At 31.4% G+C, this 22681-nt stretch overlaps 2 long non-coding RNA genes across 5 annotated transcripts; both read right to left on the reverse strand.

Annotated features, from left to right (window-relative positions):
* Positions 1-9341: 9341 nt before the first annotated feature.
* On the reverse strand, positions 9342-11265 carry LOC145101028 (uncharacterized). 2 transcript variants are annotated; one of them, XR_013705417.1, is made up of 4 exons: positions 10741-11265; positions 10253-10362; positions 10015-10118; positions 9342-9769 (listed from the first exon to the last, which is right to left on the reverse strand). It is a non-coding gene; the product is annotated as an uncharacterized LOC145101028 (long non-coding RNA). The 2 variants fall into 2 exon arrangements; XR_013705416.1 differs by lacking the exon at positions 9342-9769 and having other exon boundaries at positions 9782-10118; positions 10741-11263.
* A 1116-nt stretch (positions 11266-12381) lies between these two features.
* Positions 12382-18991, reverse strand: LOC145101029 (uncharacterized). Of its 3 annotated transcripts, none has more exons than XR_013705420.1 (6): positions 18455-18991; positions 15205-15288; positions 14801-14854; positions 13628-13688; positions 13444-13532; positions 12382-12638 (listed from the first exon to the last, which is right to left on the reverse strand). It is a non-coding gene; the product is annotated as an uncharacterized LOC145101029 (long non-coding RNA). The 3 variants fall into 3 exon arrangements; XR_013705419.1 differs by having other exon boundaries at positions 12864-13532; positions 18455-18990; XR_013705418.1 differs by having other exon boundaries at positions 12382-13532; positions 18455-18988.
* Between the last annotated feature and the right edge of the window lie 3690 nt (positions 18992-22681).

Genomic DNA, 22681 nt, shown 5'->3' on the forward strand with positions numbered 1-22681 from the left:
GATGCCCAAACTTGTCGTGTAGAGATTAGTCAGCCCACGTGTTTTATGAGGTCTACTCGACGAGTCAGAGGACCCCGACTCGACGAGTAGGAGCTGGAAAATGAAACCCTAATTTTTAGGGTTTACACCCTATTTAAAGTACCTTAAGCCCTTTCCTCCAGCCCCTTACTACCTTTTTGACGGCCAAAAGAACCCTAATCAATCTAAGCTTTGTTCTTGAGTGTTTTGTGAGGTTTAAAGAGTGTTTTGGTGGATTTTGTGAAGAGGGCTTGAAGTCTAAGGAGCTTGGAGCAAAGGGAAACTTGTGGATCTGAATCTACTTCATCTTGGCATCATTTTGAAGGTAACAAGTCGTTACCTTGACTTTCCTCTAGCTAGATCTCTCCATGCTTAAGTTAAGGGCCATTTCAGCATATATGTGAACCATTTTGGGTATTGGTCATGATCTGAAGTTGTAACTTCAAATCTGGAATTCTCTAAGTCCCTATAGCCATAAAGTTATCAGATTTAGCAAGCTTGGGCCTTTCTCTTTGGGTTAAACCTTTCCTTAGCTTGGTTTTGGCATTTAGGACCATGCATATACGTAAAGTTTGCAACTTTACGTGGAAACCATGCCCTAGGAAGTTAGATCTGTAATATGGAGCTTTGGGGTGGCTTAAAAACGTCTGGATAAGAAATGGACTGCATGAACTCGATGAGTCGCATAGCCGACTCGGCGAGTCGGATGAAGATTGCTCGTATTTGATTCTGCATGAACTCGGCGAGTCAGTAAGAGGACTCGACGAGTCAGTTAGTGTTTTACCCAACATCTGGACACACATGGACTCGACGAATTAGTTGGAAACTCGATGAGTCAATTAGGGTTTTGGTGATTTCTGAGTTCTTAAGGAATTCGATGAGTTGCTAGCTGCACTCGACGAGTCGGCTCAACTTGGACTGTTGACTTTGATCGTTGACTTTGACTTTGACCAAGGGTTGACCAGTTTGACTTTTGGGGGGTTATTTTGGTAATTTGGGAATTTATGGAAGTGGATCATTGGTAGATGTAGGTGTTGGACTTGGAGCTGCATTTGGTGGAGTTTGACTTTATCACTTCGAGCTACTTGTGAAGTGAGTTCTTCTCACTATATCAACAGGGTCTAAGGCACCAAGGCCGACCCTTTATGATTTGTATCCTGGTTATAGGATGGTTGCTATGTTAGTGATCCGTTAGATCGGTATCCTGGTTATAGGATGGTTACTATGTTAGTGATCCGTTAGATTAGTATCCTGGTTATAGGATGTTTGCTAGGTCAGTGATCAGTTAGATCGGTATCCTGGTTATAGGATGGTTGCCATGATTAGTGATCTGTTAGATTTGTATGACTATCTGTACTTGCTAGCTAGCGTATGATATGTATGTGCATGCATATGTTTGTTGGTTTGGAGGATTGGGTTGAGGAATGTCCTGCTTTGTGTTGTAGGCCAAGATACCGAGGGCGGACCAGATAGACTGCAGACTCGGTTAAGGCATACTAGTCAGGCCGAAGGCCCAGCAAGCGGTCTGGATAGGCTGAAGGCCCTGAGAGGCGATCCATACGTGCCGATGGCTCGGAGACGGTCCAGATAGAATGATGGCCTGTGAGGCGGTCCAGTCAGACTGATGACTCATTAAGCATGTTGTGTTTGTTTATATGATATGGTTATATATGTATGGAGTTGGTATTTTGGTGGAACTCACTAAGCTTCAGGCTTACAGTTGTTGATTTTGTTTTAGGTACTTCTGATGATCGCGCGAAGGATAAGTCGTCATTGTGCACCTCCTTATATTTTTATGATTTGATTCTGGGATACTCTGACACTAAACCATTTTGAAAACAAGTTTTGTAATAATTATTGGTTTTGAAATGTTTTAAAAAGTTTAAATTTGGCATGATTTTTATGGGTGTTACAATTAAGATCAAGTGGTTGGAATTTGCAACGGATGACTAACTCTCTGTTTAGTTATTTGAGAAGTATGAAGACCTTAAAAGTTAACAACTTTTTCAAGTGAGAGACTATTGGAAATTTTACCCAAGGCCATTAACTAATTGGTAATATTTTTAAATAAGAAAAAGTGTCATTTTTGGGTTGGCCTCATGACACGAATAACGCTAAGGAAATGGAGAATATAAGTTGTTAATTTATTAAGGAATTAATAATTCAATTATAAATTATTTTGGTATTTAATTAAAGGACTTGAATATTAATTAATCTGAGAGATTAATTGGAATATTCTAGAAGCTCATGGAGAAATGATATAGATGATTTATGCTTACCTTGGATAAGGATACAACATGTTTGAGGTAAGGAAAGGATTGTCTTTAAGAGTTAGAAACCCTAAAAATTTTATCTTATACCTATATATAGGGATCGAGGGATCGAACCCTAAATGTTTTCCCATTAAAATTTTGTTTTCCTCTCTTCCATATCAATCTATATACAAAAATCATAACCCTTCGAGTTATGAGATTTTCGAATAAACCCTAATAGGCTTTTGATCATTATTTTATTTTGTAGTCTTGTGTCTGAATACATTATAGGAGTTCTACTTTGGGCTCTTTATCCATTACAAGTATGCCATTCGCATGATCGAAGGATCAAGAGGTACGTATAAAATCCTTCTTATAGTTTGATTTTAAATTACGTTTTTGATTGTTTCCGCTACCTTGGTTGTGTGTACTTGATGCTATAGAAACCCAACATTCTTCAGCCAAGAAGTTGGCATATATCTGTATTAAGGAGGTTGTTGTTCGTCATGGATTGTCGGTTTCGGTGGTTTCTGATAGGAGTGTTTGTTTTACTTCTAGGTTTTGGAAGCGGTTCCATGAGGAATTAGGTACTCAGCTTCATTTCAGTGCACCATATCACCCTCATGACGACGGGTAGAGTGAGAGGGCCATCCATACTCAAGAGGATATGCTCAGGGCATGTATATTGTAATTTGGTGGGAGTTAGGATTCATATCTTCCGATAGCAAACTTCTCTTACAACAACATTTATTGATGAGTTAGCTATTTAGGTTTATGAGGTTCTTGACTATTATGGTTAGTTTTTAGATTTTTTACTTTTTCAACTAGTAAGTTTGATATAAATTGAATCCTATTATTTATATGTCCTTTTTAAGGCACAATTTTGAGTCGTAGTACTTTGCAAAAAACTTATTATGTTGTTGGATTGTAAGGATTAAAATAATCTAAATTAAAAGTCATAAATTACCCAAAGTTGTGGTTTGAAAATGAAATAACAATATAATAACATAATGAAAATACAATGTTATTTTCTACTTCTAAAGTTTCCTTTATTATAACTATTATAGCATCCTACTTTGTGGATGGGTAAGTAAGATGATGTAATAAAGGAAAGGCTATTATTTATTTTTAATATTTTCAAAAATTTTGGAGAAACCATGAAATAACATTGAACTTCTATTGTTTCCTTTTTTATATTATTCTACTTTTTATATATTCAACTTGCCGTCCTATATGTAAGGTTTTAATATTCTTTTAAAAAAATGAAAGTAGGATGCTATAAAAAAGAAATAAATTAAAGTATAATGCTATTTCCTGCTTTGTAAATATAAACCTAGAATTTGCATCACACTTTCAATAAATTCTTTGTATTAACAAACATCAGGATAGTGTTATGAAATAACGATATTTCTTCTCATGCAATGATGTCAGGCAGTAACAATACCATATTATTTTTCTCAATATACCATTGTATTTTCAGTTTTTTTGCTAACACATTTAGGGCTGTTAATCGGGTTAACCCGATCGGGTTTCAGGTTAAACGTGTCGGGTTAGTCAGGTTTTTCTAGAAAAAATATTCACCCGAAACCCGATCCTAATAAGGTACGGGTTAGTCGGGTTAACCGGGTTTCGGGTTTGTAGGGTCGAGTTAATCGGGTTAGTCGGGTTGAAGTTGAAATGTAAGATGAATTTATGTTGTGCCATTTTAATACATAATCCACATGTATAGGGACTTAAAATGTAAAGTTGGTATACGATATGAATTTTTGAAGTTTCTTTTACCATATTAGTAATGTAAACAGTGAATAAAATTCGTAAAACTGTTACAACACAACCTTATTGCACTAAGAAGAGAGGAAAGTTATATCATTTTATACATCTCTATACATAGTAATTTTACAATCTGGTTTGTTTAAATAAGAAATATGTATTAGTTGTAAAATCTCATAGGATCTTGAATTCATATCATTCAAGGCAGTAAAAAAAGTTTTGGTAATAAATTCTTAATCGGGTTATTCGGGTTGACACGAAACCCGAATTGTTTTGAAAAAATCGACCCTAAACCCGACCCTAATAATAATTCGGGTTAGTCGGGTTAACCCGAATAACCCGATTAAGAGTTCTGACCCTATTAAACCCGACCCTAATTACTTTATCCGGGTTCGAGTCGGGTCGGGTTAATCGGGTTCGGGTTTTTTTGACACCCCTAAACACATTTATACTTTACAAAAATATTCTCCATTATAGAAAATGTACTTTCATTTGTCTTTGCATAACGATTTATACCTTATCGGGAAAGTACTCAAAGACAATAAATACATTGTATTTACCACATGTGACTAAATTCCTTTACTCTTTTAAATACTTTATAAATTGTTTTTGGTTTGGGGGTTTTAGTGGTTGAATGATACGCTAACCGAGCGTACAAATAGTTGTGTCAAAAGAATGGGAAAAATTATTATGAAGATGTTTCATGATGCCTGCAATATTGAATGAAGAAAAAATACAATCCTATACTAGGGTAGTTTTAAATGAAAATACAATGCAATCTACAACAAATGTAGAAATAACATCTTGATACTTACCTCCTCCATCATCTAAAATTTTCAGTACACATGATATTTATGATGAATTCCTAAATCAAATCAACTGAATTCGACTAATATAGTTCAATACTATTTGGATTTAATGGTGCACTATTTATTCATTACCTAATCCCTACTTGTTGCAACTATTGTTTCTCCTATTGTAAGTGGTTTTTGACATTCGTTTATCCATGTTAATCAATTTTTCAGTGTGTTTGTTATTTTGTTTCTTGCCTTGGTCAAATGTTTGTGTGCCTCTTAATCAATAACAAAACGAACAACCTAACGAAAAATGAAATAATATACTAATGTCTAATATCGTTCAACTTAAAAAAATGTGTTGCAGGGTTACATCTCTCCCAAATATGCAGTTAAATGGGCTTTTCTTAGTGAAATTAAATATATTTAGCTTTGGTGTTTAGGTGTTGGAGATTGCGAGTGGGAAAAAAACAGAGGAAAGGCCATTCGCTGCATGCTCTGGAGAGATGTAACCCCTAGAACACATTTGTATCTAACTTTGAGGTGTAGTATTTTTTTTTCTTTCCATGGTCATCTTAGTGTCAGCAAGTAAGTTCCGATTAAGGTATATCGGCACATAAGCCTTGTCAAGGCTTAGTCTATAACATTATTTTGATATATTATTTTACCAACTAGAAATATATAGTTTTGATAAAAATAATGATTTAAGTGTTTAGAGTTATCACAAGATGTGGGAGTCACGAACTTGAGAGCTCAAAGCTTAAGCAATCGGTATGAAACCATTATATGTTATTTTCTAGGGGGGTATATTTTAAGATGTGAGATGGTTTTTATAGGTTGTTAACATATTAGAAACAAAAAAAATGATTGGAAATAAAAGAACAAAGGGACAAATAAGAAATTCATTTAGCTCTGGAGTTGGACCTATATAATTTGTAATGTTTTCATAAAAAAAGAAAGAAACATATTACTTCATTATTTATATAATAATTAAGTTTTTTTGTTACAACCTGCTTAGCTTTAGCTTCTACATAATTCTGGCTTATCTTTGAGTAGGGGTTGACTTCAATATGAAACAGCTTACCATTGGGGTAAAAGAGATTGAAGCCAACGATTTGGAAAACTGGTAAGTATTGTCAATATCATAGAGATGAGTATCTCTCAAATATGGTTTTATTAATTTCATTCAAACAATTTATTCAATGTAAATCAATCTCTTTTAATATTTATACAATAGTTTCTATAGATGAAATCTCACTCACTAACTATTATTCATTTTTAATCTGATGTTGCTTATTAAATTCGTTACAAAGGTACAATATACTATAGATGAAATCTTATAGACCGAGTATTGTGCATTGGTTAAATGGTCCTTATGTTTAAATTAAAAATTAGATGACTAAGAGGATGTTTGGGATAGCTTTTAAAACTAAAAAGTCTTTTTTAGAAAAAGTACTTTTTGATTCATGTCTTTTTCTAAAAGATAGTTTTAAAATGTGTTTGTATAAACTTTTTGAGGGGACAAAAAGAAAAAAGACAAAAGTTGTTAAAAGTCACATATTTAATGACTTCTTAACCCTCTTTTTTTTTTCTTCTCAAAAAGCTAATTTAAAAGATCTTTACAAGTTATCAAACAACTTTTTAAACTTTTGACTTAAAAAAAAAAAAAAAAAAAAAAAAAAAGCCAAAAATCCCAACTTCATATACTTGCTATTGCTAAGTTTTCTATTCTTCTATTTATGTTCCATCCATTTTTGGCTTTTCTTAGAACAGTGGCAATCAATTCAATCTATTCTTTCAATGTTATTAATGTTAACAATGACTTTTGGTTATATACTATATCAACTTCCAATATAATATAGTACAATTCTTCTATACAATTTATGAATGTCAAAAAGTCTCGTAGAGGTTCCATCCCGTTTGGAGGATTTTTTTTAAAAAAAATCGGGGGCGGGGGTGGGAGTAAGGTTAACCCCCGTTTTATTTTCGGGGGCGAGGGCGGGGATAGACAATCCCATCCCGAAACCCCCATGGGGACCCCGTTAATAAATTACACATATATTTATATATGTTAATTATATAAATATAATAAACAATAACATGATTTTGAGCTTCTAAAATTCATCAAAAAACATGTTTTTAAGTAGTTAGTATAATTTTTTAAAATGCTATAATTTTTTTATTTTTAACATGTAAAATTCTATTATAAATAATTATTTGTTACCTAAAAAATAGTTTCTTTTAACTAAAATAACAACTTATTTTACCCCAAAATCAATCGGGGGCGGGGGCGGGGGTAATAAAGGAGATTCGGGAGCGGGGCAGGGGCAAAAAGGCTGAACATTTCGGGGGCAGGGGCGGGGGCGGGGGATGCACTCCCCGTCCCGTTTGCCCCCCTTGACATCCCTAATATGATTTCCATTCATAATCAAATACAACATAATAAAAGTAAAAATAAATAAATAATAATAATAATAATAATAATAATAATAATAATAATAATAAAAGACAATTCTTCTATATGTTTTTTTTAGGGGGGTGGGGGGAGGTGAAAGGGGGATCATTTCTTTTAATTTAAATAAAAGAACGATGCATTTTCCTCTCTAATAAATGAATGTTTTTTTTATTACTTGTCAATCTATCTTGAGTTTTGACACTTGTCATTTTGTGGTATTTTTGAAATAAATATTATCCACTTGTCAATTTCTGATTTGTTTTTAATCTTTAAAATTAAAGTCATATATTTATATATGTAAGGTATTAAATATACTATATATATGAAATTAAATTGCAATCAATATGTTTCTTCCTTTCTTATTTTAAAGTTTTACATTAAAAAATATTTATTGTTTTCATTTTGACGTTTAATTTTTTTAAAAAAAATAATCTGTATAATATACATGTCTCACACCTAGTATTAATATAAAGTTGAGGAAACATACTAAAAATAAAAAATTATATATTTAAACTAATAATTGTTATTCTGTGTTTTTTTTTTTTTGGAGTAGTCTGTTCTCAATATGGTAATCAAAACAAATGTGAAGTTCAGAATAATAGTTCAGGTTTTATTAAAACCTATCAAAAAATTTGGAATATTAAATGGATATGTAGATTTTTTAAAACATTTAATTTGTCAAAATTTGCCGGATTGGGTTGGATTAACGTGTAGATTTCTTGAACACGAAGAATGAGAGTTATGGAATATTGAATGGAATGTATTATGGACTATGGAGGACTACCAAAATTTGTTTGTTTTGAATTTCACCCTTTTCTTTTTGTCAAATTCGGAAAGAAAAAAAAAAGAATCTTGTAGCTCTAAATTCTAATAATAATCCATGGAGAAGAATACAAAAACAATAATTAATGAAAAGAAAATGATTATATCAAGTAGAAACTTTTTGTATTTATTTTGAATTGGAGTTTGTTGGTAATTATAAGGTGTTGACATAAATAATGTCGCTGTTGAATATAAGAATGATCAAATATCTTCTATCTTAAAGTCAACACTAATGTTAACTTTTCAACCTTTATATAGAAAAATAATGAGATTAAAACAATTTAAAAAATAAATTTGTTTTAGTCTTTTTATTTTTAATATTTTTTTTGAAACACGTACTCATAAACTACTCTTAAATCCATTTATTTCTCAGACATAACTTAAACAATTGATCTCAAGAAAGGTGCACTACTCTTAAATTCATTTATTTCTCATACATGACTTAAACAATTGATCTCAAGAAAAGAGTACAACACCTGGCACCATTGATTTATGAACCTTTAGTTATTATAAAAATGAAAAGACATGTATTATGAAACAGAAACATTAATATTTTTTAATAATTTTTTATAATTATTTTAATTAATTTAATATGATTTTTTATCCTAATTTTTATTATGTAACATTTATTGTAAATCCGAAGATAGCAATGATACCATCTCAGTTTTATCTATATAAGGATATAAATTTGTTTCAATTCGGTATTTTTTTAAATTTGTCATATTTTCAGTTTTAGAATTTATTTTTATATCCGAAACTAAAAATATCATTCTAATAGCCATAAATCATTGATTTCAAAGATAAATTATTTGTAAATGTCTATTCATACGCTCTATCACTAAAATACCAAATTCAACAATTTTTTTATTTATACATATAAAATATTAATTTTTATAACAACTTTTTTCTCTTTTAGTTTATAACTAATTGACATCGCCTAATATAATTTCTATCACAGATTTTATTACGTAATATTCTGTATAAATCCGAATATACAATTGAGACGGCCTCAATTTTTATATAAATAATGATATATATTTATTTCAATCTAACATATATCAAACATAACATATTTCTTTTGTCTTAAAATCTGTTTTTCAAAACTAAATTATATTGTTTTATTCTTCTTAAACCATTGAATTTAAAGATAACTTCTTCATTTTATATCCTTCAAATATTATGGAATTCAATAAATTTCTTATTTAGAAGTATAAAATATTAAACAATTTTACATAAACTAATAATATAACTAGGGAAGAACCCCGCAAATTGCATAATGGAAAGATTTTATCGACTTACACTGAACCGATCCACACCCAGCAGTTTCATGTGCAAATTGCAATAATATCAATAAGTTGCTGGTTTTTGAACAAATAAAGAACAATTTACCCTTTTATTCATACCAACCTCTGTAACAATAAAATCTATTATCACATTTTTAATGACCAACAAAGCGATTGCTTACCATGTTTAATCACAACCAAGGCAGTTTCCCTCACCTCAGGCGGTTCTTATGATGAATCAATCATAGTATGATGACCTGGAAATAAGCTGTAAATGCTACAGCCAACAATCCAAATCTCATCATTTTTCTTTCAAGAGGAATTGCAATGACATTGTTATCACATACATGGTCAATCATTTATTTTAGATGCAACCTACAAAAAAAATGAATGTTCATATGGAAAAGTTTAGAACGCATCACACTTGGTCATTTTTTTAATATCATTGCCATTAGAATTTTATGTTAAGCCGAATGTCAAAGAGATTGGATAAATATTAAACATCAAAAAAAACATCTTTATATTTTGAGATTAACAATATTTTACTAATATTTTTGTCAACATCTTTCTATTTAAGTAGCCAACACAATGTAAAGGAAAGGGACAAATTTGTAATTTACTCAATTGTTGCAGGAATGCAGAATGTTGTGACCCAATAACACATGAATTTATAGGCACCATTGATCTTTGAGCAGGAAAAATTGAATTCATAATGGCAACATATCTGAAAAATATAAAATCTTTTTGTTAGAAACTGTGATTAAATTATAGATTAGATGAAGTTGATTGATGAATGAAGATAATAAAATTGATTTAGAGTATAAAAATGATTGTAGACAGAATGAAAGATAAATTTACCTGTGTACTACTTAGATGAAACAGAGGTCATACTTGGTTTTTGTGTAGTGTGTATGATGGATAAAGTTCTAAACTGAAGAGATTAACTGTTTGGGATGATTTCTTAATAACTGAAACAAATTAAGAAGAATTACAAGGTTAGTGATTAGTTCATGAGTTCCACCTTCCGAGAAAACTATAATCAAGAGCATATGCCACTGTGAGTCCTGAAATTGATGACATTGCATCATTTGACACTACATTTGGAACTTGCAATTATTTTTCTAAGAGTGTGAAGGAAAGAGTGGTAGTACATCAGACCGTTTATTCGTTGAGGACTTTTATCAAACAGGTAGCATGCGATATGTATAAGTTAGGGTTTTCGCACAAGAACATCAATTTCTTTGACCATACCTTCTTAACTTTGGAGGTTAGTGAAAAAAATAGTAAATCAGTAGAATTTGGAGAAATATCGACAGTTGAGCATAAATAATATGTAAAAGAGTAACCTATGTGGGGTTCCGATGGATGCTCTGGTAGCGTCGGTGGCGTGGCATATTTAGAAATCCCGACAGAGTAAGAACCCTCTTTTTCGACTGACACAAAGTCGACAATCTTTACCCGCCACATCTCCTTTTTCGGGCGATAACTCCCTCCGACCAGCCTTGTTGCAATACACGGCAAAGAAATAGAGGCGGTGGGAATTTTGTAGATGCGGAGACGGTGGAGCAGGAGGGAAGATAACGTGAGCGGTGAATGATCGGGAAGTATAGCGGATAGGAAGATGACATGGAACCGGGTGATAACTGGCGGGTTTCGTATACTTCCAAGGAATGAAGTCGGTGGGTTTTCTGAGAAGGCACGTAGTGACAACAATTTCATTCTTATAGGCTTCCACAGTACACGTTAGCCATCAGTGGAGATGGAGAGACACAGGTAGACAGTAGAGAAAGATGCAACTTGCACGTGTAAATCCACTATAATATACAGTAGTATAATTATAACAAAGCAAAACAGAAGAAAAAAACCAATAGAATCAAAGTACTGTTCCCTAAGGGGCTTTGAAATATATATATATATATATATATATATATATATATATATATATATATATATATATATATATATATATATATATATATACTAGAAAAGCTTGAGGCCCGTGCTAAGCACGACCCGTGAAGGGTATTTTTGGTAGTTCCTGGAAAAAACATAAGATTACACTAACAACCATACTCTAACGAACACATCATAATTTTCTTTCTTGAATTTATTTTCATAAGGTTAAAACGCAACAAATAGCAATGAACTTTCATTCATAGTTTTTCAGATGATTCTATCGATAGAAAAATGTAAGAAGAATGCTATTATTGGTAAACAAATGTGAGTGCATTGGTATTAAAGTTGGCCAAAATATATTATGCTAGTAACCAAAAAAAGTAAAAGAATATTGGTATAAACGGATGTATTTTCAATGTACAATTCATAAATAAGAAAAAGAAAATGAATCTACATTGTTATTAACAAAAGTCCATTGTTATTTACTTATATGAATTTTTTGTATTATGGAAAATCTATTAAGGCCTATTCAAATAGGCCAATTTTAATTAATCTTTGATGTACTGTCCATCGTTCTAAAGAAGGTCTCATGATGGCATCCTGCTAGTTTTAGAATGAGTAAGTGTTAATGCGAACAATATGAATCATAATGGATATTTATTCATAGTTAGATAGTCTGCTGAAAGCTTGAAAAGCTATTTTGAAATGAAATTTTAAAACCGTCATTCTTTGTTTTATGGATCATGTGTGAATCATCTACACCAGAGCAACAAAGATAGAAGTCTAAGTTTGTTAAAAAGAGCGTCTTCTCTCGACAAGAATCATGAGAAAAAAAACATGAAAACAATAGGAAAATATGTTTTGTTCAATTTAGAATTGTACAAGCTATAATACCAAGTTTATTCATCACAACTTTGGTATGCATTTTGTTACAGAATAGCAAATGCCAACCATTCTTTTTGTTGCATAACACAAATATGATATGTAAAACCCTTAAAGAGAAAATTTGGCATTAAAAACCTTGTAAAACACCTTAAAATATATAAGAGAAATAAATTTAAATAATAACAATACGAGAAATAAGATATAAATTAAAAAAGATAATAATCTCTTTTTAATTATTAAATGATAACCATATCTTAATCTTTTGGTTTACAATCAGATAACCAATTTCCTCTCATGTTTCTCTAATGAGTCAATATGCACTCACATGAATCATGGATTTATACTATCCAGATTGATAGCACAAGGTCTAGCAGAAAGTAGTATTACTTGTATTCTGTTCATCTCTAGCCATGACTGATTGTCACAATTTGAAGAGGAAATGCCCTAAAAGGACGTAATAGCCCTGAAATCATAATATAGTGCCATTAGATAAAAACATACCAATGTTATGAATGCCAATAGTCCCTTGATTGCAACAGGTCAGACTTCTCTTTCAAGCTTTTCACACAAAGAACTTTTTAAAACCAATAAACCAAATGAATTAATGGATGTCTCAAAAACACGCACCAATTCTAATTAAGAACACATTGATCAAATTAAAACTAAGATTGAGAAAGAAAATTCAAACCTTATCATCTTCATTTCTGAGGTATGGCTAGCAACACTGAATGACATGATTATTATTGAGATACTTGTTGCCTCATCTTAAAGGTCTCTATAAGCTTCTGTACTACCAAGTTCTATTAAAACCAAACTTGTAGATGTGTTTAAGGTTAAAACAGAACATTAAAAACACGAGATTCTAATGTACCCATGAGCAATGAGTTTTCAACAAAAATTGAAATTAACTACTCCTTTGCTCCTTCAATTTTAAAATAATAATAATAACTAGTAAGTGAACCCGTGGTGAACCACGGGTCGGGTTTTTTTGGGGGGTTTTTTCTATTTTGAAGTGGGTTTTGTTCTTAGGCCCATACAGTTAGTGTTGATGCTGGTAAATGTTCTATAATTTTTTTTAGGTTTTCTCTTTGTTGAGTGTGAATCGTTATAACTATCATACTCATAGTTTTCTTAAAAACTAACTATTGAAATTATATACTTTGTGTATGTTTTTTTAATTTAAAAAACTATTAGTGATTAGTTTGCACATAAATTTCAGATATAATAATTATAAAACTATTTCACTTTGTTATATATAACTCCCTTACAAGGTAAAATATTGTTGGAGTACTGGTAAAAGAAACAATGTGATGTTTCACAAAAGATAATTCCTTGGTAGGCCTAAACTGTGATGGATCTGCACATGAGCATAAATGGTTAAATTAGTCATTTACAATTGTTATTCAAAAATAAACTAAATTCATAGCAAATACATGATGCTGATAATAGTACCTGCGCCATGGGGTACAAGTTCCTCAAAAATCTCTTTTTCCCATAACTTCCACTTACGTGTCTGCATTCAGCAAAATTGGCGCTTTTATTTAAGTGATTCCTAATTTTTTGAAATAAGTAGGACTTTTTTAATCATCATATATATTAGAATTCCACGGGCATATTATGTGTGAGGTTGAAGATGCATTTTAAGATTTTTGTAAATAGGTCAATGGCATCCATTGTAACATTTTAATAAAAAAAACAATATTATAATATGTAAAAATAAATTAAGATTCTAACGTTTGCTCTTCGAAAATTCATTTTGAGGGCGTTATAAATTACATGAAACACGACCAAGAAGAGAAGAATATAAAGATATGCAATTGATGCAGTTGCTCAACTGTTATGATCTCCTAATATCCCTCGTCACAATAATGCAATATATATATATATATATATATATATATATATATATATATATATATATATATATATATATATATATATCGTTATATTTGTTAGAATATGAAATATGCAAGCTAAAGTCTGTTCATTATGATGATCTCCAACTCGAGGAAGCCCCAAATGACGTTACACTTTCAAAGTTACACCAATTTATAACATTTTAAGAATGTTTTGTAAATATTTAGTTCCCAAGCCTCTATTTCAGCATTTATCTGTCGCCTTCTCAATAAATAACAATTTCTCTTATCAATTTAAGATCTAACCCTGTTTTTAACATTACTCCTATAAAAATTCTTCATTAGCAATGAAGTAATCCAAGGTGGGTCTTGTATATCATATGCATTAGTAACTTTAAACATTCATGTTCTGTAGCCACCCTATTAAACTCAAAGGTTACATCAACATCAGATTATTTTTGTATTCTTGAAGTCTTCTTGATAGTAATACATGCAAAGATGTAGCTAAACGAAGAAGTTGATTATTTTATCATTTAATAATAACGAAGTATACAAATAGTTGTTTTACAAAACACATTATCATTCCATTTAATTAAAAGGTGTAAGTAGAAAGGCAAGTTACCAGTGTTGAACATAAGCTACACATGCATACTGAAACATTACCAATTATTTCTTGCATTTGTTTATTAACTTGTTTAACAACATAAAATAAAAAAAATGGTAAAACTGAAAAGTATGTTGTTATTTGGTGCAGTTCAACAACACTTACAATACACTGCTACCATGCATACTTTATGCTTTGCCTTAGATGCCTGCAATCATCCTACAGTTTGAAAACCAAAAATATGAACAATTTAAAAGTTACCATTAATTCTATAAAATATAATAATTTATAACGTAAAAACAAAAGGAATTAAGAGAAACTAATGGAAACATGACTAAACCATTCAACCTCTCCTATGGCATGGATGAAAATATAAAAAGGAATATAACACCTATGACAAAGGGTAGATTAGAACTGACATGAACCAATTGAGTAATCCTTAATTGCTATTTACAAACATTTAAGTCATGGGACTTGTTGCAATGATCTAACTTACAGCAATAAACAAAAGAAACATGAAGAAATCCATCAAAAACTCAATCAAGTTAAAAGATTCACATTTCACGCACCTGAATTCATACAAAACAAAAAAAGAACGGTTGTGTAGCGCATATTAGACTCATTGGAGAGAATCAAGATGTTTTCCGAGAACACTGTAAGATAAAATAGAAAAAATAGGAAAGATGTTAAGATATTTGAAGTGATGACTGAATTTCATGGAAGACACTATGATTTGAAAGAAAGTTACGTTGGAGTAAGCAACCAGTTTTGAAATCAAGTAACTGAAGTTCATTGAGACATATGAACAAAAAGTTGGTGTGCAAATCAATTTTTTTTAATTCCACCACCAACGATACCACTATTTATGATATCCTTCTATACCTCGAACGTAAAGGGCAAAAACAATGGAAAACTTATATTAAAACTACATAAAACACAAACATATATAAGAATTTGAAGGAAACGCCCACACGGAATTGAGGGTTCAAAGAGAGTGATGTATGTTCTGGTCAATACCAACCGATAGTTGCCATCAATGTTTTTTTATGCAATTGGAAATCCTTAGAGTTTACATACCTGACTTGTCGGGAAATTTAGAAATATTTGAAGAACGCACGTTGAATTTCGTTTGGTTCCTGCTCGTCTTTCGATTTCGATTTCGAATTATGGGGTTCGCTCGCTGATTATTTTGATTTTTGAAGGATAATTGAGATTGTTTTGGTCCGACTGGTGATGTGTTTGGATGGTTATTGAGATTGTTTTGGGTTTCGATTTGTTGGTGAAGCAGAGGATAAAAGGAAAGACGGTGGAGAAAACGTGGAAGCATAAACTGTGAAACATGTGGCCGATGAAAAGAAATTCGACCGGTAGAGAAGGCGATGGGTTGAAACAACCAGCAACATACTGAAATTCCTCAGATTACATGCACTTGGTTACAGGCGTTTGGTGGCGGAAATAGAGCGCAAAAGTTTTTGGTGAGAGAAATCGAAATCCTATATTTTTGGATGAAGTCGTCGGGAGAATCAAAGGAACAGTGGGAGACGAATGAAGAAGAAAGGAAGATAGTCGGGGAGACGAATGAAGAAGAAAGGGGCGAAGGAATTTACAAAGTGATGTGGATGGTTACAAACTGATGTCGATGTTAAACTTAGAAGGATGTAAACAATAATTTTGTTAAAGTGATGTGGCGAAATTCTGAAACGCCGGAAGTTTACTGTTGTCAGATGCGTTGGGTTTTAATATATGTATATAATTAAGATTCTAAAGAAACAAAAATAGTCTTATCAGATGTCGAAGAAGAAATTTCAACAAATTCTCGATGTGTAACTTTTAATGACGCGATGGAGAATTTAAAGGTTAGCGATGAGAAGTAGGCCGAGTTTGATTGAATTTCTTCACCAAACGAATGGGATTTGATACATCATATTGTAGGGCCTTTGAAACTGCAAATAACAACACCAATAACTTTAAGAAACCTAAGTCAAAAAAAAAGAAAGAGTAGTCACACCTCCAATTAAGGATAGTAGATCTTGAACACTACGTTTCTAGTTAGGGGGATTTGGCGAAATAAGAAAGAAACATATAAGAGATGATAGGACGACGGTGATAACTGTATTGGATGTTGGTGGTGAGTGGGGTTGAAGCTTCTTGACAGAAAGAGAGAAAAAAGGAATTTGAAGGCCACCAATGAAAGAAGATCATGTGAGAGAATGGGAACATCGGAGTCTCCATCATTTTTAGGTTCCATTCTTTTAAAAATAGGGAAGTGTAAGTGGAATATAGGTGTTTGAAATGACTGAGAGAACAGATGTGATGGTATAAAAAAACATGGCGTCACTCAAAGCTAAGTGACATGGCGTCATTAAAACTCTATGAACGTGTTGTAGTCACAATGAGAATAATAAATTTTGCTCTAGGAGTGGAGGTTCATAAGGGTATTTTTGTTAATTTTGTATATAGTATTCCTCTTTATTGACTGGGTTACTTGAAATGACTCCTTATATATGTCAGAACCAGAATATGAAATGTACTTTAGTTGTCTAAAATACGCTAGAATAATGAAAAAGGGAGAATGTTGTTGTTCAATACCATTACAATTTTATAATCTAACATTTTTAATGCTTATAATTTTGCCTAGAAAAAAGTTGCAACTGATATTCGCCATAACAAAATGAAAATTGTTGCAAATTTCATAGGCTGGAGGGAGTTACAGAAAAACTGGATTTATCATACTCTCACCATCTACTAAAAAAACATATTAAATTTAAAATCAGATGCCATATGATGAATATCCTTAGAAATACTAATTTTAATTATTATGTATAGAATATAAGGAACTGTACTTACTGATTTAGGGACAACTCAATGAAGTATAAGCTTTCTTCATGCTATGGAGCCTATGGTTTTTTGATTAAACAGTTTGAAATGTCCATTTAAACCTATGAATTGATCATGATTTTGATACCTACAATCATCAAGAATTATGTTTGGATAGTGTAATGATGAGTCCTAATGAGGGGCAGAGGTTAGTGATGGGATTTGCAAAGTTGGTGGAGTTGATAAAGGTCTATGTAAATGTCATTTTAGGTTGAACTAAAATGAAAGTGATATGAGAGTGCCAAGGAGTTCCTTCAAGTCATAATAAAGTTTCCTCTATAACAAAGAAATGACGTAATTAAGTTTTAACTTATAAAAATGCTCATTTGATAACAGGAAATACCAACAATGGGTCGGACACCTCTTTCAAGCATTTCATCAAACAGTTTATATGCATCATGAAACTATGATTGAAGATAAAACTTTCATATGGTTTCATCATCCAAAGAACTTTTCAAAATCATTAAACCAAATGAATTTATTAAAGTCTTAAAAGTGAATGCAACACACTTCAAATAAAAACACTTATTTTGATTTAAACATCAAAGTTGACAAGGAGATCTATCCAAACGAAAAGAGATGCAGCAATTGTTGGGTTATTAAAAAATACCATGGGAAATAGACATAAAGAGAAAATTTGACGAACTGGGTAGTAAGTAGAAAGAATTGATCAAGTTTCTACCTTTTTGTTTTTCTTTTTATCTCTGCATATACAAAATAACATGCCTAAAACAAGAAATTATGCAAAATGGAACATGAAATCCACTTTGAGAGGAGTGGTGGTGTATACATGTCTCAATCGTGACACCGTGGTGTAATAATGGTGTATTGAGAAAGCCAAGATCGGTTTTTCTTTTATGAAAATATATAAAGGGGAAGCGGCAGTGGAACAAAGAAGCAAAAGATGGATCACATATATTAACAATAGATAAAAGTAAGTACCTTCGCAATCCCTGTGAATCCCAAATCAGACCCATCTGTTTTCCCCTGATTAGAGTTAATGCCTTCTTATCACTGTGATAGGGTTCGATTAGATGAAGAAATAGAGCCTCAAAAGGGGAATAAGAAAACAAACAAGGGGAAAACTAAAATAGAAAGGCAAGGAAGAGTTTTTTTTTTTTTTTGAATAAAATCGGTTTTGTTCTTCACAAGGATGAAAGAAGTGAAATTGAAGAAGAATGGGTGGATAATTGCAGAGGGTATTTGTGTTTGTTGTAAAACGGTTACATCGGCAAGCAAACTTAACCCAATTTGAAGAAAAATGGCGTACCCCAAACCTGAATAAGGAACAACATGAAGTGATGGACCGGTGGGGATCGACAATGTGGAATGTATTTACTACATTGCGTTGTTCGAACCATAAATAGTGTGGCGTTATTTAGAGATAGGAAGGATGAAACGATCGGGAACGGTTGAGTCGGTGTTTAGGGAACATGCGACGTTTTGAAGTGGGCTACGTGTAAGTGTTGGAACCCTGTGAATTTGTTTTAGAAGGCACTACAATAAAAAGGCTTTTATATATATATATATATATATATATATATATATATATATATATATATATATATATATATATATATATATAATTCCTCTCACTATTTTAAAATATATAATTGAAACTATTTTACTGTTAATTGCATAATGATATAAATTTTTTTGACTTCGACATATATTAGACATGATATATTTTCAGTTTTTTAAATTAATTTTCTTTTTCAAAACTAGAATCTTTTAAAAATTATAAATCACGAGTGTAACAATAATATCACCTAGTTCAAGATTCTGGCCGTATATCCTTTAAATTTTTTAATTATTGGATGCTTGAGGATGGGTTTGATCATTAGTTGTCTCTTCTTGGGTTTCTAATTAATCTAATATTATCGATGGGGCGTTTATTAATTTCAAAAAAAACTGAAATCTCTTAAAAAATTGCTCATAAATAGGTAGAATTAGAAGAACGAAAATCGATTTTCATGTAAGTTTGTGTTATCATCGAGGTTGCATGAGTTGCATCTTATTAATAATTTGTGGTCTGTCGGATTTGATTATAAATGAAAGAAACGATGTTCGTTCTAAAATCTTACATTTAGAGAAAAAAAAAAAGACATGGTTGATGCTTCTCAAAAGGCAAAAATAAAGTTGAGTATTGATGGAGATGAAAACCCTAAATATTATTGGATTAAGGTGTCTAAGTTCATAACTAAATTGGTATATTCAGGTATTTAAAAGCAAAGTCATTTTTGGGTTGTCCCCAAAACCATAAATAGCTAGAAATGATATTAGGAGAGAAAGGAAATGATTTGTTAATATATGATTAATATGTTAATTAGAAATACAAAATTGTTTTTTAATATATTATGTGATTAATGAATTAATATGAGATCAATAGTTAAATAATTGATTTGTTAATTTATAGGATTAATAAATTAATATGAAATAAATAAGAATTAATTAATTATTAATCAGAATTAATATAGAATTAATTTGGGATTAATTGGAATTAATTAAAGGTGCAAGGGGTAAATTGTAATTGTTCAATAGTTGAACAAAAGAAACAATTCTAGAACCATCCATGATATGGACGGTTTTGGATGGATTCCTATGATTTCTTGAAGCCTCCTGGTTGCATATAAGGAAAAGATTTGAATTGAGATTAAATCTGTTATTTAATTAATTTAAATCTGGCTTTGTTTGCAAATTTCCTAATCTATAAATAGGACTCCTTAACTTGCAATTTTCATGCACAACCTTTATAAGAGGCTTATGAACGAAAATTCTTTCTCATTCCCATCTCCCCTCTTCATTCTAGGGTTTCTAGGGTTTTAGGTGTGAGTCATTATAGGCATCATACTTTTGGTGTTTGCTTTCTAGAGTTCAAGAAATGATTCAAGAGTATTGTTTACTATAACAATACAAAGCTACGGAGTCCTAGTCTTATTATTTTTTATTATAACTTAGTATTCTTGTATTTCATAGTATGTTGTTATTAGAACCTTAAAATTCCATTAGTGGTATCAGAGATTGATTGTCTTACAATGATTGTGCATGAGATGAATTGAACAATTTTTTTTTCGACGGTTTGGTTTGTCACAACGTGGCATGCCTTATGCCACAACGTGAGATCTGTCAGAATCCGATTTTCGAGATTTTTCTACCATATCTGATTCGTAGGTTGTTAATTAGTGATTATCTGGTTTTGGTTCAGTTAAAATCTGAATTTTACTTGCCATATATGATTAAAACCCATAATCTTGAGGATAAGGGATATAAACATGGAAACCTAATATACTTATAATATAATTGTATGGTTATCTTTATAGACTTTAATATTTAATTTAATTAATGATAATCAAAAGTTAAATATTAAATCCATTAATTATCTAAATTATATAATTAATAGCTTAATTAAAAAGATAAAGATAAATCATTAATTGGTTTAAAAATATTAATTAATTAATAGTTAATTTAAAAATTAAATTTTAAACCTTGAAGTTTTTAAAATTTTTAAAATACACTCTATATATATGTATAAGAACTATAATACAATATGTATAAAAAAAGTCAGTCAAATCAATAGTAGACCTTGTTCACGAAGTCATGTTATAAGAGGGGTATAAGGAAACAACATATAAAATGATCGTTGAATAGGTATCCTTTTCACCCACTGCTCATTTGTATGGTGGAGGGTCGTTAGACGAACATCTTCGATATGACATAATTACATTAAAAGTATAATACTATAAAGTACTAGAACATTCTTTTAAAATCTTACTCTAGTTACTTTATGAAAATGTGAAATTGTATGCTAATCTATGAAAACGTACATCATTTCTTTGTGCATCGCCATCTCCTACTAATACTTCTCCTTCCCATACATCCAACTCTGATCCTATCAACACCAATACTACACCAACCTCTCCACAAATTGCTACTCCTCTCGATACCGAAAACACCCACAATCACGGGTAAAATTTGACGTTCGACATGAGGATTGGCATGAACGAATTCTCCAGACACCAAATCTTTATATTTTTAAGCATACATGTAGTGATATTTACAAGAACAAATAATGTTTATTATATTTTTTAACATTTTAATATTAGGAGTACTAGTGATGATGGTATCATTTTTATGAATACATTAATTGATATTATTGTATGTACCTGTGAAACAGATATTATATTTAATTTGTATTATATTCAAGCATTAGAAGCATGTTGGATCAGTGGTTATATCATTTGATTTCAAACCAAGAGGTGGTGGTATCAGTTCATCTCCAAAATATCATTTAGGCTTTAATTTTGTCAGCCTTATAAGAGTATTTTCATCGCATTTGAGATAAAACCTTCACCATTCTCACCTTTCATATAAGAGATTCTAGTGTATGACATTTAACCCACATCTTTAAGGAGTCGCACATTGCTGGGAATGAAAAATTTGACGCTCTTTATCTCTACATAAAGTTTTCTCAAAAAATGATTATCACTCCTCATCCAAGTCAAAGTAACTCGTTTAGTTACCTGAGTTTTAGTAAAAAGGAAAAGCAAATAACAAATAAAAAAACTAACAAAAAATCGCAAAGAAAAAACCGAACTGCAAAAAACCAAAAAAAAAACCCGCAAAAACCGAACCGCATAAAAATCGAATGGTGCGGTTTCTAAACTTTAAAAAACCGAAATTGCAGTTTTCAGTTCGGTTTTGGCCAAAAACCGCACCGAACCGCACCATGCTCACCCCTTAGCTACAACAGAAGGAGGAATAGGCAAGAAAGCCTATATCAAGAGTTCTCACACTATCCTATATGATTACATACAGTCCCTAGGGCACTCCACTAGACGATAACCAACAAGTATAGGCAAACATACAAATCTACATATCACTACCGCATAGCAGCATCCTGTATACCATATACCAGGATACAGATCTAACATATTGCTAGAACATAACAACATACTTAATACCAGGATACAGATCTAACGGATCACCACAACATAACAACATACTCGATACCAAGATACAGATCTAACAGATAAGTACATCATAGCAACATACTCGATACCAGGATACTAATCTAACGGATAACCACAACATGGTAGCATGCTAAATATCAACAATTAAAGGAATGCATGACCGTATATACTCAGAGGTGAGATAGACACCCAGACAAGT

This window comes from Lactuca serriola, chromosome 4 (genome assembly GCF_051521515.1).
Source record: "Lactuca serriola cultivar US96UC23 chromosome 4, Lser_US96UC23_V15, whole genome shotgun sequence".
Classification (NCBI taxonomy): Eukaryota; Viridiplantae; Streptophyta; class Magnoliopsida; order Asterales; family Asteraceae; genus Lactuca; species Lactuca serriola.